Raw genomic sequence first — 15,832 nt, 5'->3', positions numbered from 1 at the left:
TGGTGTGTAAAATATGGACACTTTGATGTGTCCTGGAATGTCTCTGCAGTGTTTGTATACAAAGATGATGTTGCGGGTCATTTTGACCCGCACACTTTTATGTAAGTAAAAAGTTGTTCAGATCCAAAATAAACATTTCTCTTTGATGTACTTTGTTTTGACTGCTTCTGAATATACATTCAGACCCAGGTGTGCATGCAAGAAACGTTCTCTCCCCTATTCTTTTCACTGTTCTCATGTCATTTCAACACACCAAAAATGAGCTCCAGAAGGTTGACGACTGAAGAAGCTTTATCACTGCTTTTCAACTGGGATAGTGATGAAGAAGAAGATGTTTCAGAGACTGAGGACAATGTTATTGATGATCCAGACTGACAATTTTCAGACGAGGAGGAGAGTGTGCCGCCATCTCTACATCAAATGAAAACCAAGGAATGCAGCAATCATCATCCACAGAGGAGACATGGACATCTAAAGATGGTAATATAAAATGGTCATTATCACCACACCGAAGTCAAGGCAGGCTGTCATCTTCTAATATCATCAAAATGACTCCTGGTCCTACAAGATTTGCCATCACACGAGTTGATGATATTCAATCAGCATTTCAACTCTTCATAACCCCTCCAATAGAGAGGATTATACTGGACATGACTAACCTGGAAGGGAGGCGTGTATTTCAAGAGAAATGGAAGCCACTGGATCAGACTGACTTGCATGCTTATATTGGAATTCTGATATTAGCTGGAGTATACAGGTCCAAGGGAGAAGCAACTGCAAGTCTATGGAATGAAGAGAATGGAAGGCCAATCTTTCGAGCAACAATGTCTTTGGAGACATTTCTCAAGATATCTCGTGTGATCAGATTTGACAACCGTGAAACCAGAGCTGGTCGACGTGAAAGAGACAAACTTGCTGCAATCAGAGATGTATGGGATAAATGGGTGGAAATTCTACCTTTGTTGTACAACCCTGGTCCCCACGTTACTGTTGATGAGCGCCTTGTCCCATTCAGGGGGCGCTGTCCTTTCCAACAGTATATGCCCAACAAGCCGGCCAAGTATGGCATCAAAATATGGGCAGCCTGTGATGCAAAATCTAGCTATGCATGGAATATGCAAGTGTACACTGGAAAGCTACCTGGAGGAGCATCTGAGAAGAATCAGGGGATGCGTGTGGTGCTGCAGATGAGTGAAGGGCTGCAAGGGCATAACATCACCTGTGACAATTTCTTTACATCCTACTGGCTTGGAGAGGAACTTCAGAAGAGAAAGCTGACTATGTTGGGAACAATCAGAAGAAATAAGCCAGAACTTCCCAGTGAAATTTTGAAGATGCAGGGAAGATCTCTGCATTCCTCAATATTTGTTTTCACTGAGAAAGCAACAGTTGTTTTATATTGCCCAAAGAAAAACAAGAATGTTCTTGTCATGAGCACAATGCACACAGATGCATCTCTGAGCACAAGAGAAGACAAAAAACCACAAATGATCCTAGACTACAACTCCACCAAAGGAGGAGTGGACAATCTTGACAAAGTCACAGCGACATACAGCTGCCAGCGCAAGACAGCTCGTTGGCCCTTGGTAATTTTCTACAACATTTTGGATGTGTCTGCTTACAATGCCTATGTCCTGTGGACTGAAATCAACCAACATTGGAATGCGGGTAAATTGTACCGACGTCGCCTTTTCCTGGAAGAACTGGGAAAAAGTCTTGTCACTCCCAAGATCCAGATGCGAGTCAGACCAGCTCGATCCCCAGCAGCAGCAGCTGTCATTGAAAAGGTCAAGTGTGCACCATCCAACCAATCTGCAGTGGATCCAGTGGATACAGGTGTAAAGAAACGAAAAAGATGCCAGGTCTGTCCCTCACGAGAAGACATTAAAACAAGCACTGTTTGTGAGAAATGCAAAAGGTACATCTGCAGAAAGCACACAGTCACATTCTGTCCATCATGTGGACAAAATTGAAAATGTTGAACACTGAAAAACTGAGAAAATCGAGCAAGTTCAAAAGAAATGTGTTTGTAAAGAAGGAAAAACTTTTACTAAATTGTTCTTAAAAAGAGTTATGGTAATTCAAACTGTATTGTATGTCTGTGTTCTAAATGTTTTTCTAATGGAAAATAAAGTTGCTATTGTTTTATTGTACTTTTTTGACAATTCTGAGTGGATTTACACAGCACGGGTCAAAATGACCCGCAACATAATCAATGTGATTTTTTTTCAACATAATACAAGGGTTAAATTTCTCTAACTAGAAATATATGTTAAAAAAACAAAAACAATTTTCAACTTTTTTGTAGTTTATTGCACTTTTTTGCAATTTATGTAATTACTATGCACTTAATGCAGACATATTATTAAAATTTGGGCTATAATGGTTGTATTGATGTATAGCAACTTGAAATGCTCCCAAAAATGGCTCCACAGCATGTAAAAATATAATATAAGCACTGGCGGACTTGGTTCTATGGTAGGTCTTAAAGGGTTAAAAGTAGGCTATTTATAGAGCTCCTCTATAGTGTGTCAGTTGAGGGCTGTCAGGGGAGCCCATCTCTCTTTAAGAGGAGCCGAACTCTGTCTAGCTCCCCCGTAATTCCAACCCTGTGTATACTGCAGTGTTAGTGCTGTGTTGAATTTGTATAAACAAACTAAAAAAAACTATTCATAATAGTCGCTTTTAAATAATTTTGTTAAAATCTTTGTGACAGGTCTTTTCCTGGTATTTTTGCAAGAGGAAAGGGCAAAAGGCGGTTCCCTGCTACATCTCTGGTGCCTGCTAAGAAGCCTAAACCTCTTGAAGTGGTATTTTATTTGCTCCCAAAACAAATGGAGAAGACCCCCAAAGAACATGAAAAATATATCCACACACAGGCAGGGATGGGTCAAAGAACAGCACATCTTGATGAGAGCACAACATATGAAGAGGTATAAACTTATTCTTTTTATTCACTGATCAAAACTGAGAAGTTTTCGCTTAATAAAAGTGTTATTGAAGGTGACCATCACTGCAAGTCACAGGTGGCATTTACAAAAAATAATATTATTATTGGATATTCATTATTAATCATGAAAATGGAACTATAAAGTTTGGATTGAAAAAGATTTTTTTATTACACCATGCCTTTATATTTATCTGTCTCGCTCATGTCAGACAAAACTGACTAACTTTTTGTCAATATCAAATAAACTGAGAACTAAAAGGAAATTCTCAATCTCTCCTTGTTGTATAGCTTAGCTTTTCAAACAGTTTTAACAGTTACTTTAGTCTGACAAAAGCCGAATGACGAATTAGCGCTTCCAGTCAGAGACTGAGGCTACGTCCACACGTACACGGGTGTTTTTGAAAACGGAGATTTTCCGTTTTCATTTTAAAAAATAATCCCGTCCACACATAAAGGGAGAACGCCGCTATGAACATGCCAAAGCAGCAGGTGGAGCTAGAATCCTAACCGTGCAGAAATGTTGGCCAATCAGAAGTCTACAAGGCTCGGTGGGAAAAAGTAAACAAAGATGGGGCATAGAAGCAGAACAGAGTCGTATGTGTGGAGGGACAGTAACTGTGTGTATATGTAAGCATTTAAACACTGCAGAGAGTAGAATTAACAGTATTGTAGAAATTCATTTCACTGAAACAATAACGTGGCGCACAGTGTGACGTCAAAAAATGCGCAAACCTTTGGCGCTGCGTTTTCTCCGTTTTTCTAGTCCACACGTAAATGCAAAAATGGAGTTTTCAAAAATATCCACCCTGGCCGGAGTTTTTGAAAATCTTCGTTTTCAGTGACCAAAAACGCCATTTACGTGTGGACGAAAGGTGCAAACACATAGAAAAATCTGCGTTTTCAAAAATACCCGGGTACGTGTGGACGTAGCGCATGCACCAGTTTATTGTATTTCCAGACTTGCTATCGGCACAATTTACAGTGCACGCTACTCTGTTTTTTGTCAGACTTGAAATAGCCGAAATACCTTCACACTACGGAACTTCTATGGCTCTTCCGTTCGACAATCTCTCCGGCATTGGAACCATCATCTGTTTTCTCTTCGGTAACCTTCGGTCACGCTCGGTTGATTTTTCTAGTCGGCACACTCATTTCCTCCATTACCCGGGCGGTGCGGTGGCTGGCTGCTTCCCAAACAAATACACATGTGCGGCTTGGCACTTGTGCTGTACGTAACAAGTCTCGTGACGTGACGCTGCGGCTGTGATTGGTTCGGTTCTGCGCTACTTAATTTGGATTGGCTGTTCTTTTTTTTTTTCTTTTTTTTTTTAAAGAGGACAAGAGCGGCGAGGTCTATCGCGATAGTTTAATTTTTCTATCGAGAAAAAGTTATAACGCGATACATATCGTTATCGTTCTATCGCCCAGCTCTAGTATGGCTACAAGTGTTTTTGTATATTTTTTGTCCCTCTCGCTCCCCTCTCGGGGAGAGGGCTCTACCGGGGCGGAGTCAGAGCCTCTGGCTCCTGCACCTGCGAACGATCAACTAATCAACGCTCTCACTACTTAAGGCTCCCACTGGGAATGCCTTGTCGCTGGATTATTGTGTAACACTTGTCAGTGTCTTCACTAAGGCTCATGCTTCTCTCTGAGTTTCCTTCATGCCGTGATTTAACCTGCTCTCTTCTCCCTGTATCAGACCCTACCTGCCAGCTTAAGGGCCGCCACTACTGTGAGAGTAAGACCTGTGTGAAAGAGCTAATCCCAAGCGTTGGAGGAGGATTGCTGTAAATAGCCTGCCTGTGTTTCCCTCACCGTGCCTGTGTTCCCCGGAGACCCCCACAAGCTACCTGTTTCGTGTATTAATAAACTGTGAACTTTCGATCTCAGTCTGCCTACGAGTCCCTCCTGAGCCTTGACAGTCTCATTCTTATCCACATTTTCATTTTTAAATATTTTTTCTTTGCAATGTCTAAAATGTAACCCTCCAAAAATGTAAAATTAAAAAGCTTTAAGTCAACATTAAAACATTTGCTACTAGGCCATGTTCTTTTCCCTTAAAGCTTTTTAAAGTCTACCCTGTGTAGAAGTCACTGTATTTTACCAAACCTAGGAAGCGTTCTGGCTCTCTTTCCCTGACAAATAAACCCTTCATTAAATCCTTTTACCTAACTTGTTTGTTGTTGATGCCCCTTTTTGTCACACTTTGAAATGGGGCTCACAGAAGTGAAAAAGAAATAGAACACATAGACATGAAATATGTTCTGGCTTCTACAACATGTCTTCACATTTTATCATTTCTACAGATTGGTCTTAAATTTAAATATGTGTTAAATTTGTTATTAATTAAGGTGACTTAGGAAGCATAAGAAGTCTATTATTCCACACTGGCATGTATATAAAAATTGGTTTAGATTGGCGTAGAGAGGTTTGAGGTCTTCACTCACCCCGGTTCTGTTAGCCGTCAGGGCTGGGTGGCTGGGAGGAGGTGCTGGCCGTCAGACTGGGGTCTGGGATGCGGGGCCTCCCCGCTACTGCAGATAAGGAGGTGGTCCGCTTGCCTCCACCCCAGAGAGAAGGGTTACATGTCCTGGGTATAGCTGCGGCTTGCCCCTCTGAGGGCGGGGATACCGGGACCTGGGATATAGAGTATGTTTGGGGAGTGCGACTGTCTGTGCAGTGTCTATTTGTGTCTGTCTGCACGTTGGGTGAGTGCCGAGTATTTGGTGGTGCATATGAGGTGGGAATGCATGTCTGTGTCCGCGTGTGCCTGTTCGTCTGTGTCTATATGTCAGGTTGGGTCTTAGACTCAACCTCTCTGGGTACATCTCAGGCCCTCTAAAGTACGGAGGCCTATCTCCCCTCACCACACTCCCTGCCGGTGGCTGATGCCCTCAGACGTTGGTGTGTTGGTGGTCCTTGTCGTCTGGGGCTGGGCGCTCATGTATGTACCAGCTCACTCCTGGTGGCTGATTGGTGGGGCCGGGCGCCTGTGGCCCGGCTGGGCTCCTTCCGGGGGGTGGGATGCCCTCAGGCCTCTGGCCTCTGGACCTGAAGCTCGGTCCTCTCTGGCACAGCTGGCTGCCGGCAGAGCCCACGGGCACGCCACTGCAACCCCCTCTGGCCTCTGCTCCGTAGCTGCGGGGTGACCTCTCCTTTGGGGCTCTACTCAGCTCTTCCCAGGAGGGTGGCAAGGTTCCCCCCCTTTGGTGATCCTCCTCGGGTCCTTGTACTCTGGGGCCTCTGGATATCTGGGGCCTGGATCTCCTCCATACCTGCTTCATACCCTGGTGGACGGGGCTATGGCTCCCCACACTCCCTAGCAGATCGTTACATGGAGAAACCTTTGGAATACAAGCATGCTTATCCACACAGGTGTGCACACGGGTGTTCACAGACGCGGACTACACCTTTCTTGGCTGCTGCCTCAAAGCACATTGTGCGCTGTCTATCTTGCGTGCTGCACAATATCGTTTATTATTTAATATCTACTGTTATCTACTGCTAGCTAGTTCATTGTGATGGTGCTGTTTTTTTATTATGTTGCTCTTTGCTGTTTGCTTTCTCTTCTGTTTTTTTTCTCCATACAGGTGATCCAGGTGTTTTGTTTGTGTTTTTTTTTCTTTCTTCCCCCCTCCCCTTCTCACCGTCTCTTCTCCCCTTTGGTTTTCTTTCTCTCCCTCTCTTTTTTTCATTCTTTCTCCCTGTCCTATCCCCCAGTCATGTCTGTCCCGTTTGTAGCAACTGAAAATAAAATAAAATACATAATTATAATAAAGGTCAATCAAATGGACCAATATGGTAAGGCCATGATGATTCACTTGGTAAAATAAATCCGCTTGGCATCTTTCTTGGCCTTAAGACAACAATTCTGATGGCTAAAGATCCAAACGGGACACAAAAAAAAAAATTGGTTTAGATAAAAATTTGTTTCGGAATATCATTTATCTGCCACTGTAGCTGTAGCAGCTGGAGTGCTAATGACTTGGATTGAGGACATTATTGAGCAGCAAAAGGAATACTTTAAGGACATACTCCTTCCACTGACACGTCTTGGATAGAGAAAGCAGAGTCTTGGGACGATAGGGACAACTCGTCCATCACCACAGGTGAGCTCACTGAGGCTCTGGTTGTTGTTAGGCTTTCTTCCAAACCAATCAAACTTTATTTATAAAGCACTTTAAAATAGCCAGCACAGGACCAAAGTGCTGTAAATAAATTAAAAACAATAGAATGAAAGATAACAGAAAAAAATAAAACAACATAGAATAAACTAATAAAAATAAACTAAAAACTAACATGTTACAAGGTAAAGTCAGGGTGAAGTGGTGGATTTTCAGAAGTGATTTAAGAGATTTACTTCCTGTCTTCACTTCAGAATCAGAAAGGGTTTTATTGCCAAATGTTGAGCGGGTTTACAACATTAGGAAATTGCTGCGGTGCTTCGGTGCAAACATACTGTTATAAATTAAGCTTAAATAGACATGAAAATAAAAATGAGAATAAGAATTAAAAGTGCTAAGTAGATAGATATATACATGATATATACATGAGTGCAGGTAGTGATCAGTGCCAAACATGGAATGATGCAGTGAACACAGCGTAGGGTCATGTGTTAGTGGTGGGAACAGTTATACGGTTATTGTTCATGTGTTCAACAGCAGAGGGGAAGAAACTGTTCTTATGGCGAGAGGTTCTGGTGCGAATGGACCGGAGCCTCCTGCCTGAGGGGAGCAGGTCAAACAGACTGTGTCCAGGGTGAGAAGGGTCAGCTGAGATCCGAGCTACACGCCCCAGTGTCCTGGAGGTGTACAGGTCCTGCAGAGATGGGAGTCTGCAGCCAATCACCTTCTCAGCAGAGCGCACAACACGTTGCAGTCTCTGTTTGTCCCTGATAGTGGCACCAGCATACCACACACGGTGGAGGAGGTGAGGATGGACTCGATGATTGCAGTGTAGAATTGCATCATCGTCCGTGTTGGCAGGTTGAATTTCTTCAGCTGCCTCAGGAAGTACATCCTCTGCTGGGCTTTCTTAATGACGGAGGTGATGGTGGGCTCCCACTTCAGGTCCTGGGTGATGGTGGTACCCAGGAAGCGGAATGAGTCCACAGAGGTGATGGGGGTGTCAGTCAGGATGATGGGGGGGAGTGGAGCTGTGTGCTTCCTGAAGTCCACAATAATCTCCACTGTCTTCTGGGCATTCAGCACCAGGTTGTTGTGGCTGCACCAGGACACCAGACGTTCAACCTCCCTCCTGTAGGCAGACTCATCCCCGTCCGAGATGAGTCCAATAACGGTGGTGTCATCTGCAAACTTGATTAGCTTGACAGACTGGTGGGTGGAGGTGCAGCAGTTAGTATACAGGGAGAAGAGCAGAGGAGAAAGAACACAGCCCTGAGGGGAGTCGGTGCTGATGGTCCGGGAGTCCGAGACATTCTTTCCCAGCCTCACATGCTGCTTCCTGTCCGTCAGGAAGTCAGTGATCCACCGGCAGATGGGATCAGGCACATTCATCTGGGAAAGCTTGCCTCGGAGATGGTCTGGAAGGATGGTATTGAAGGCAGAGCTGAAGTCCACAAACAGGATCCTGGCGTAGGTTCCTGGGGAGTCGAGATGCTGCAGGATGAAGTGTAGGGCCATGTTGATGGCGTCATCTACAGACCTGTTGGCTCTGTATGCAAACTGCAGGGGGTCCAGGAGGGGGGCCGTAAGGGTCTTGAGATAGGAGAGAACCAGGCGCTCAAAAGACTTCATGACCACAGATGTCAGAGCCACGGGTCTGTAGTCATTTAGTCCAGTGATCCTAGGTTTCTTGGGGACAGGGATTATGGTAGAGGACTTGAAGCAGGCAGGCACATGACATGCCTGCAGTGAGGAGTTGAAAATGCCAGAAAACACTGGGGCCAGCTTGTTTGCACAGTGTCTAAGGGTGGCAGGAGACACACCCTCTGGGCCGGGAGCTTTTCGAGCATTCAGACTCTTAAACTGCTTCCTCACACCTTCTTCATGAATATGAAGAGTTATGGTGGGAGGAGGTGGTGTGAAATCCTCTTTTGTGTGGGGTGAGGAGGGGGGTGTTGTAGGTGAAGTGTTTGAAGGTGGTGATGGCTCTATGGAGGGGGGAGAGGTGGGGGAATGAGTGTCCAAAGTGTCTCTATTGTTGGGGCTGTTGGAGGTGTGAAGGCTGCCTGATTGCTTCACTGTGCAAGCTATTATTTAAGGTAGATCAGTAATGGCATTAAAACCAAAATGAAAGAGAGGGCCTTGAGCAGGGTGCTGGTTCATAGCCTCTAAAGATGAATAGCACAGGACTTCTATAAAATTAATACAGGTCAGAACAAAAGGTATTCCACAGCTCATCCGTGAATCCCCCCAGAGGTAGAGAAAGTTTACAACCTTTATCTCCTCTTACAGTTTCACCTAAAGATTGCTTCTAGCCTTTTTCCCCTTTCCTGAAAGGCCCCACCACCTATCCCACATATATACAATTAAGTGACACAAAAGGGATATTACTAAAACATGTGAACAATAGATAAAATAAAATGCATTTCCATCACAGAATGCTTAACATAAAAAATTTTTTCACAAATACGATTGAAATCATACTGTCTTCATAAATATTTACAATATATTTTTAGATTTTGGTTTTATATTTATAAGTGATAAATATGTATAAATTGAAATTGTTGTGACTAAACACTTAAACACTCATTCTCATTCACTGTGTCCACCTGGGTTACAAATGTCATTACGTTAAACTTTCTTGTAAACTGACTTTGATGGACTTTTTGAAACAAGCAGCGCAAAAACAAAAGAACTTCTGGAACATTGAGTTCCAGGGTGGAGCTGGAGTTTCATTCCTAAAACAAGACAGTTAGGGTGGTAGGTAACTACGGAGCCCCGCAGGGGACATGGGAGAAAAAAATTAAGACGGACTTTTGCAAGATCTTGCAAAACTTTTAACAACAGATCACAAAACAAAAATTATAAGGTGTGCTCTTGGTATGGCCTGTTTCATCCAGCGCGACTTTGCATCACATATAAGGCTGTGGAGGAAGGCAATGATTATGTCAAAACTTTGATCTCTAGTTGAGCCTCAATAGCCCCTCAGTTTGGTGCTGTAATGCTGCTAAGGGTTTACGCTCTCATTAGGTTTAACGCCACCTGTGCTTTGTTTTCTTAAGGTGTTGCATTAGTTATTGTGCTGGTTCCTTTCATTTTCATTATCATATAATGAGACTGAATTATATAATATACTCTCAAACTTCAGATCGGTCCAGTACAATGTTCTCTAAGTTTACTGCATTGATTTGCACAGGACTGGGGGTTTTTTTTGGTTGTTTTTGTTTAGTTTTTTTTTTTATTTAATTTAATTTAATTTTTGGTGTTTTGTTGAAATGTTCACCTTCTGAGGAAACAATATTTTGTACTGTAAGATTTTTTGTTTGTTTGTTTGTTTATTAACGTGTTTTTTGTTACGCGCACACTATTATACAGTAGGGAAGTTGGCGAGAGGTTTTTTTTCCTCTCTTGCTTTTATTTTTATTCAGGCTCCAGTTAGTCCAGTCACTTTGGTGAATCATTTTTGCTACTTTGGGGTACACTGCTGTCTCCTTTGTTCTGTTCTGTAGAGACTTGGGGTGTATTTGTGTTCAGTGTTACTTGAACTTGTTTCTTGTTGTTGTTGTTTTTGTCTTCTTCTTTATGAATGGTTAATGGTAATATAGACCCCAGCATTGCTGGGTCAAGCATGCCTCTTAGATTCGTTAGTTGGAATATCAGAGGTATGGGTAATCCTGTTAAGTGATCTAAGGTTTTCACTCAATTGAAACACCTAAATTCTGATATAGCATTTGTACAGGAGCTTCATCTTCGCATTAAATATCACTATCGGTTATATTGCCCTTGGGTGGGTCAGGTCTTCCACTCAAATTTTAATTCAAAAGCTAGAGGAGTGACCATTCTCATTAATAAGAAAGTTCAATTCTTTTTGACCAATGTTATCGTTGATAGGAATTGTAGATACATCATTGTTGTTGGTACCCTAATGCAGAAAAAGGTTTTGTTGGTAAATGTATATGACCTGAATTTTGATGATGCTGAATTCGCTAATAGATTGCTGAGTAACATCCCCTTTTTGAAAACTCATTTGCTGATCCTTGGTGGTAATCTGTATTGTGTTTTTGATCCAATCTTGGATTGATCTAGTCCTCGTAATTTGACTCCATCATCTGTGTCTAAAACATTCTAAGATTTTATGAAACAGAATGTGTCATGAACTGGCTGTGTGGAGGCAGATGAGGACCCAAACACAAAACTCACGGAGACAGGAACTGAACTCAAAATCACTGCTTTATTGCAGGCCTTAAAACGAAACAGAACTAAACTGGGAATACTAACAGAAGACCGAGGGAACACAGAAAGACACACAGGTTCGGGGAGGAGACATTGACGACGTGACACTGAACTGAGGGAAACATGCACATAAATACACAGAGGGTTAACGAGGGAAGTGGGAGCACACAGGGAACACAGCTGACAAAGATAATCGTAATGGGACAGGGCAGGAGTGAACACAACATGACGCATACTGACGAGAGACTGTCAAAGTAAAACAGGAAGTACACAGAGGTGCAGACAGGAGGAGAGAGAGAGCACGGGCATAGTGGGCTGGGGAAACATGGAATGAAACACGAGGTGAGACGAGGGCTCACAGATACATAGAGGGGCACACGGGATAAAAGTCACAAGGGGAAATCAAACAAGGAACAAAATACAAAAAGGCATGAATACTAAGACTGCTGGGCCAACATGGCCCAGGATCATGACAGAATGATCTTATTGATCCATGTAGATTTTGCAACCCTTCAGTCAAAAATATTTTCTCCCACGTCCACCATACTTATCTCAGGATTGATTACTGTTCGACAGAGCTTTTAATTTGTGTGTTAATTCTTCCGACTATTCTGGTATTGTAATAACCGATCATTCACCTCTGCTATTGGATATTTAACTCTCTACCTATCAATGTAGCCCACCACTTTGGAGATTTAACTCTCTCCTTCTGGCAGTTAAAGAATGTTGTGAATTTATTTCAACTTCTGTCGAGGAGTTCTTGTCCTTCAATCAAAACGCTTCAGTTTCAGAGTCTTTGCTATGGGAGACTCTTAAATTCTACTGACGACAGACCCAGGATAATATACGTAGAACTCTTCATGTAATACATCAGATACAGACATCTAAGAGTACAACCATGCTTATGAGTATTGATGCAGAAAAAGCCTTCGACTCCATAAATTGGGACTTTCTATACAAAGTCTTGGATAAATTCGGCTTACATAAGGGAATTGTTGATACGGTGAGGGCATTATATACTAACCCCACCGCAAGAATTAAAGTTAATGGTTGTCTCTCAAATAGCTTTGTTCTGCAGAGAGGAAATAAACAAGGCTGTGCTTGGTCCCCGCTTCTGTTTGCTTTGTATTTAGAACCTTTGGCACAATCAATTAGACAAAATAAAGATATTAAGGGGATTACCATTGCGGGACAGGAACACAAGCTTGCTTGCTATGCGGATGACATATTGATATACCTAGATCAGCCTACTAACTCCCTGCCTTCGTTGATGAATCTACGCCAAAAATTTGGGAAACTCTCTGGCTATAAAATTAATGTCTAAAACTCAAATTCTCAGTTATAACTAGAGATGGACCGATCCGATATTACGTATCGGTATCGGTCCGATACTGACCTAAATTACTGGATCGGATATCGGAGAAAAATAAAAAATGTAATCCGATCCATTAAATATCACGAAAGCACCTCACAAAACTTGCAACACGCCGTAACTCACCTCAGAACGTTAGCACGTCGGAGCAGTATGCATCACGTGATAGAGCGGCTGTGGCATGCGGGACCTGTTGGTGGTCTGGATAGCATGTGGAGCTTCGCTAGCAACCCGGCATTTCATCTCCGACAAAGTTATGCCCGAGAGAAGTAAAGCAAGTGTGTAAGTCCATCTCTGAATGTTTGTAAAGCATTCCTGCGTTAAGCTTAACGAGCGACTGCCTCTCCTGCTGCTACTTCAATCATGAAACTGCTTAACGATCAGCTGATCGGCTTTTCTGTCGCGAGTCCGTGTCTCTAGTTTGCTTTTGGCCCACTTTGCACCAGAAAGAGGAAACCAGCGGCTGAACAACAGCAGCATGTTTAAGCTTGATAAGCTGTTGTTAGAATGTATTTATTATTACTTTCTACTCGAGGATCTTTTTCTACGTAGCTGACGCTGGTAACTGTGCAGGGGCGGATCTAGCAAAGTTTAGCCAGGGGGGCCGATAGGGCATTAACAGGGAAAAGGGGCACAAAGACATACTTTTCTTTCTTATTCTCATTTAAAATGTCTAGCTTTTAGTAAATAATTATCTGACACCCAAAGTTTTAATTTGATGTAAAATGAATAGAAGTCAATTACTGTATATAGTAACTATTAAGTCTAATATATATACCCTAGTAAGCTATAGTACTTTTTCCTTTGGGAAGGTACCATCTGTGCAGTCTGCAATTTTGTTGAAGAAAGATGTTGAATCTATTTAATATTTCTTGAAAAATAATTGATTTCTGTGCATTTTTTTTCACACTGCATCAAATTAAGGTTGATTACGTCGATTAAGCATCATGAGGTGGAGCGTGAGGGGTGGTTCCCTATTTTTTATTTATTTATTTTTGTTGTTGCTGGGAGTTGGAACCCTGTTAGTTAGGTTGCTTAATATTTATGCTAAGTACTCTTTAAAATACCAGAATAGGGAGGATGGTGTAGGTTTAAGTTTATTAGATTGATCAGTATTGCTGAACTATGAAATATTTTTTTTTGCATACAGGTATAACAGAATAGCTTTACTGTAGTTGTTGTTTTAAACTTGAGTATGACCTTATACAAAATGCAGCAAGATATTTAAAAAACAGTTTTGTTGATTAAAAAACACTATATCGGATTCATATCGGTATCGGCAGATATCCAAATTTATGATATCGGTATCGGTATCGGACATAAAAAAGTGGTATCGTGCCATCTCTAGTTATAACTATAGCCCTCCTGCTCACTTGGTTGTTCAATATCCAATGAGTTGACAAGCACAATCATTGAAATATTTAGGAGTTGTTATTCCCAAGGATTTAACTAAACTATTTGAGGAGAATTTTGGTTCCCTACAAAGGAGAATAGTGGGTGATATTAGACGATGGAACATGATCCCCTCTCTTTCTCTACACTCACGAATTGAATCTATTAAAATGAATATTCTGCCAAGATTATTATACTTATTCCAAACACTACCAATATCTATTGATTCAAGCCGTTTCAATGAATGGGATAAAATAATATCGCGGTTTATATGAGGGTGGGGGGGAAGCGGCCGAGGGTTTGTTTTAAAACTTTACAACTACATAAGAAGGCGGGAGGATGGGGGTTGCCGTCACTAAAAAATTATTTTCGGGCTGCTCAGCTGAAGACTGTGGTCAATTGGTGTGATACAAGCTACCAAGCACACTGGAAGACTATTGAGGAGAGCATGTTTCCCTCTCCAATACAAGCTGTCCTGATGAATTCGAACATTCGAAAATGTATTGACACGGTTTGCAATCCCTGGGTGTCGTGCACACTTAATATATGGAGAAAAGTCGTGAAAGAATTTAAACTGGAACAGGATTTGGCTTTATTTAAATGGTATGCATATGACTCTGACTTTGTCCCGAATAAATTGGACTCACGTTTTAAAAGTTGGTCTGCTAAAGGGTTATCTACATTCGATAGTTTGATTAAGGATGGGAACTTTATTAGTTTTGACACACTGAAACAGAAATACAATCTAGAAAAACAGGATTTTTATCGATACCTGCAAATAAGACATTATATAAAGACAACAATCGGTGTGATGTCAAACACTAATGCAGAACTGGTAACTTTGTTTAGACAGGCGTACAGTGGGGATGTCGATACAAGACTCATTTCCTTTTGGTATAATTTTCTTAGAAATAAGCTTCCCCACTCAACTGATTATGTGAAGATGTTATGGGAAAAGGAGGGAGGGATGTGTATTTCAAGGGATGAATGGACTCAGATGTGGGAACGGCAATGGAGGAGTACTTCCTCCAAGAGCTGGAGGGAATTTGGATGGAAGTCTTTGATAAGGTTCTTTATTACTCCGTGTCAAAAGGCTCATTATGATGGGACTCCTCCTGTGTGTTGGAGAAACTGTGGACACCAATGAGCACATCACACCCATATTATGTGGGACTGTCCTGTGCTACGGACTTACTGGAAAGACATTCATGGTACATTACAAGGCATTTTTGACTGTACATTCTCTTTGGACATGAAGACAATCTTTTTTGGTTGTATACCACAGAACTGGTCTAAAAATGATACATGTCTGTTAAGAGCTTTAGTTGTTGCAAGAAAGAAAAGTATAACTAAGAAATGGTCCTTGCAAGATATACCGACCTTGTCATTATGGTGGGAAATTACGCTAGAGATTTATAGGATGGAGGAAGTAACAGCTCATGTCAATGACAAGGTGGGTTGGTTCCATTTGTGTTGGGATAAGTGGGTCCTATACAGTATGCCAATACCCATAAGCCGAATCTTCTTTTCAAAGCTTGAAACCACCAACCTAGCTAACTGGTCACTCCTGACTGTTTTTTCTTTTCTTTTTTTTCTTTCTCTTTTTTCTTTCTCTTTCTTTTTGCTTTGTTTTTCCCTTGTAAATTGTGTTGATTAATGCCTGTAATCACCTTCGTGAAGTAATATTTTAGAAATAAAGATTAAAAAAAAAATGCTACCTGAGAGGTCAAATTATTTCTTACTGTGTTTATGCTAATAAAA

The sequence above is a fragment of the Copadichromis virginalis genome, linkage group LG3 (genome assembly GCF_057382275.1).
Source record: "Copadichromis virginalis isolate Kocher_CV1m ecotype Utaka linkage group LG3, C_Virginalis_male_GT1.1, whole genome shotgun sequence".
In the NCBI taxonomy this organism is placed as follows: domain Eukaryota; kingdom Metazoa; phylum Chordata; class Actinopteri; order Cichliformes; family Cichlidae; genus Copadichromis; species Copadichromis virginalis.
Note: the sequence above shows the minus strand (reverse complement) of the source record.